Source organism: Epinephelus moara, chromosome 4 (genome assembly GCF_006386435.1).
Source record: "Epinephelus moara isolate mb chromosome 4, YSFRI_EMoa_1.0, whole genome shotgun sequence".
NCBI classification, from domain to species: domain Eukaryota; kingdom Metazoa; phylum Chordata; class Actinopteri; order Perciformes; family Serranidae; genus Epinephelus; species Epinephelus moara.
The window spans coordinates 19210258-19214822 of NC_065509.1; positions in this window are offsets into that span (position 1 = coordinate 19210258).

The following is a 4565-nucleotide window of genomic DNA, read 5'->3' on the forward strand; positions in this document are numbered from 1 at the left end:
AAACCACCTGAGAAAATTAGACTTGAAACAAAGTAGTGACGAGGTCTCACACAACCCACAGCCGGGCTAATTCATCAGGAACTGCATCAGATTTCACACTCAGTTTAACCCTTAACAGCTGATCAGCTCTTAAATGTACAACATGATTAATTTATTGACACCAAAAAATGGCAATGTGATTAAAAAATAATGTTAATTGTTAAAATAATTATTAAACATATTTTATATGTCGAAACAACAGTTTAGGAAATGCTAGACTAGTTTTTAATTAAGTATTAATTTAAAAAGTTTTTAATTTTGTACTTTAGGCTAAGTAGATGCCTAAATTATTAAATCCTGCCCTTTAATTCAGTCTGATAATGGCATGTGGACATTTAGGTCTTCTTATTTGTTTATTTTTTCAGTGAGCAGCCCCACTTTTATTGATTAAAATGTGCAGGAAAAGGGGGAAAATAAAGCAGAGCAGTGTGTAGAGCACTGTCATGTGACATGGTCTCCCTCTGCTGGTTCGTTCACCGACCAGCTCTGCAGCTTCACCTGCAAGAGCCAGCAGCACACTCTGAATCAGTCCCACTGAGCAAAATAAAACAAAATAAACCTGACCTCCTGCACACGGCCATCATATTAGTCTTTGCTGGACATGCAAGGCAGTCACGCTTATTGATAGGTATGATAATGATGAGGCACAGTCACTAGTTTTTTATCCATTTGCTGTATTATTGTTTGGATTTGCACAATCCAAACCCCACATTCCCTTTCTGGCATCCAGCGATTAAATAATTTACCCATATTGGCTATGTACCGAAAGTTCAGGACATCTGTTTGAATTTTTTAAACATGCATGAATCTTTCATCTCTTTCTTCACGTCAGCAGAACTCGGGGAATTCTAAAAATGTGCACACGGCTTTTACAGAGCGAGGGAGAGAGCCACAGAAAGAGAGAAAGAGAGAGAGATTAGCCATGACTTATTTACATGTTCATATCAATGTTGGTACAGGCCCTTCCTCTCAAGCCTCTCACAGTTTAATGGCTCTGGCAGAGAAAACGGGGAGCCTAAACAGGGCCTGATTTTAGTTCATGTCTGGGTAATGTTTTCTCTGGATTGGAAGTTAACTTCTTGATGACTGTATCAGTGACTGTGTGATGGATCTTCTGTCATCCAATCAAAGATGCAGAGGAGAGAGTGCACAGAGGAAGTCAGTGCATAAGTGCTTATCAGCTTCTTACAGCCCGACGGTCAGTCTGGCCTCCACTGAGAAGCCTCGGATGCTGTGGGATGAGGGCCCGTGTTTGATGGTTCTGATACATAGTCTATCTGATGGGAAGGGTCTCCCCAGGGATGGCTCTGAGCTCGGTGTGCTGTCTCTCAGAATATCATGGCTTGTCACAAGTTGCTGTATAAGGAGGAGTGCCTTCTTCTCCAGCTTTCATGTTTTATTTAAAATGCTGTCTTACTCAGAGAGCGCTGCTAACTCATTGAATGTGATCTGTCTCAGCGTTGCCTTTCCTTCTTTTTGTGGGTCTCTTTCTCCCCCTCTGTCTGCGGCTCTGTTTGATCATTTGACTGTGGTATATGTGCAGATGTGCTTCAGAGTGTATGAGGATGTGTTTCAGCAGTTTAATTTGAACAAGGTGTCAGTCAAAATGCATAATCCTTGTGCAGCAGTTTGATGAGGATTAACCACAAATCGAACAGCACTTTAGGTGCATCAAAGCCACGTAATTAACTTCTCTCTTTCAGAGGGAACTAATCCTCCACCCAAACTTAGTCGCCGGCATAGTTGCAGCAGTTCCCAGGTGCTGATTAGGTGACTAAGTATTATTGTTTCTGCTTCTTTTCCCATAGATGAATTGTCTAACCTCACTAAAAGCCAGCTTTCTCTTACAAAGTAAACACGTGAGGTCGGGCTGCAGTCTGTGTTTGGAGGAACAACACAGTGCACCAGTCAAACTGGCTCAACCGGAACGTCTGCAGTTTTTTTGGATAACCATATGCAGACACCTCACCTTTTATGCAGGTGAGGTGTCCACTCCCATTGTGTGACAGGCAAGAGTCCAGCTGACAAAAGAGTGCTATGTTAATGGCTCGCAGTGTGTTGTCACTCCAGGTCAAATGACTCAGTCATGACTGCCTGAAAGCCTGGGAATGTAATTTAAGACGAAAATGTATGCAGAGCAGCAGGCTGCCTCCACCAGATGCTGTCATTAACATCCATCCATGAAGCAACTTTGTGATTCTTCCACCCACAGTTTGTTCTGCCTGGTCCTCCTCTGCCAGCGGATTGAAACCTATAAATATTTCATATTTGATAAATAAATGAAACAACCTCTTTTCTTACTTCTGGTTGCTCCCCTACCTACGTATGCAGGAGCTTATTATCGCAGTTCTGACATTGTTTCAGTCATTGCCTAAATGAGGTTTGGCTCAGGGACATTTTCATTTATTTTTCAAATGTGCATCAGATGCATCCCTTCTGCCAGTAACAACAAAAGTGTTGTTTTTATTTCAGCACTAGGTGCTCCTGCTCAGTTTGGAGCCATTACCAAGGTATATTTTAAGATTTCCCAAAGCATTTCATGAATTAAATATTTTTACACCATAACGGTGTCTCAGTGTGTCTTTGGGAAAAGAATAAACATGCTTTTCTCTGACTTCTCCACAGCCTATAAGAAGCTGAATGCTTTTCCAGACGACACCAGAGTGACATCTCAGCCCATCATGTCATTAATGACCTCCTTTAAATGTTCTCTCAGCCAGTTGGGACCCTCCATACATTACTCACATGGGACCTGTATGCTATTTACAGCTGTCTTTCTTGTCAGACTGCAGGCAATGTGCATCAGCAGCACTATGGGGTCATGTGACTTTACGCTAGAGCTCACTTTTGTGTTCGTGTGTAAAAGTAACTCAACCTAACTTAAAAAACACAACCTGAGGGGAGTGATGCTGAGGGGCGGGCCTTCAGCTTTGAGCTGGAACACCTGAGCCAGAGTAAAGTTTAAGCTTTTCTTTGTCTGCAGGAACGATGGTGCTGAAGTCTTTTGGTGTGCAAATGCTCCAGCAGCTGTTTGAGTTGGAGATGTGCATGAGGGAAACTAAAAATAGGACGCGCACACCTCTGAGCCAGCTGCCTCTTCACTGCCTTTGGGACTGCCTTTGCGTCTCCCCTCTCTCCTCTTTCAGGCCTCTTGCTCTCCTCCGTCTCGTAGAGTGGCTGTTGTTACCCCTCTTCTCGTTCTGTTTTCCTACCTTTCTTAGTCCCTTAATCAGGCCTTGTGTGTCTGGCCAGTCCTGTGCTGGCATGAAAGACCTGAAACGGGACACCGCTTCCCCTCACTATGGTCCATTATCCAACCTGATGGGAAACTAGAACACTGTGGCACAGTCCTGAAAATGTGAAGTGGCTGTCTCATGAGTCTTGGATTCAGTTATTTGAGGAGAACACAGAAGTTTATATCCACACTAAATAAAGATGATCTGGTGGTTAAAGGGATGCTAATATAAAAATAAAAATGTCTTTGAATGGGATCCTAGAAAAATGCCAAATATTTTTATATTCCAGGGTTGGCGGGACATCAAGCACGCCTTGGTGCAGTTGGAGCTTTATCTTCGTACTCTTTCTATTAATAATAAAAAAGCTTATTTCCATCTCAATAGACAAACTTTTCATCTGACATCTGACAATAATACTTTTGGCATTGCCCATATATACTGTTGTGGCTCAACAGTGGAAAAGACAAACACTGGCAATGCTCAGCTTTTTTTTTTTTAAATTAATTGTCAGTAAATCTCATGAAAAGACCCAAACCAACAATAAATTAATTTGTCTGTATTTCTTGTGTAGCTAAAGCCTGAGCTTTTTCCTTTGTTATCCAAAAACTGCTCACTATTGCTGCATTGGATCAGTGACACGTCCCTTCAAACCATATCACCAGACAAGAACACCAATAATGGACAAAACTGCAAAACCCCTTTTAACATTCAATACCAACCTTTTTAAAATGCTTGCTTTTTGCACGGTCAATCGTTCATATTCGGAAAAGATTGTGGTTATGGATGATTGAACATGGTAATGGTACATTAGGGTTAGCAACTGCAACACTTTCTGCAGATAAATAATGATATTTGAACTGTGGCGTTCACCACATTAGCATGTGCCTGATTTACCATCCCTCTCGCTCCCACTGCCTCTCTCTTTGAACATCCATGACCTTTCCCCTGTTCTGTGCATGAACACAAATGACCCATGTTGTTGATTGGCTGGGATAGTGTTCAGTCCAAATCACATTCTTTCTTTCCCATTTAAACCTGTATATGAACACTGGATTTTCTTTTAACTGCACGCAGAGCTACCATGAGGAGATAATTGCTGAATTTTTAAAAGAGTGTTTTGGATTAGAACCGCTGACTGCACCTTTTACGTTAGAGAAATCTTGTTCCTAATAATAAAAACATGAACTATAATTGCAGGTCTGTGACGGGAGGCAAACTCCTGTCACCCTGTCTTTCACCTCGCTACATAAAGGGAACACTACATCCTGTGTTGGTACTGAATGTTGACCT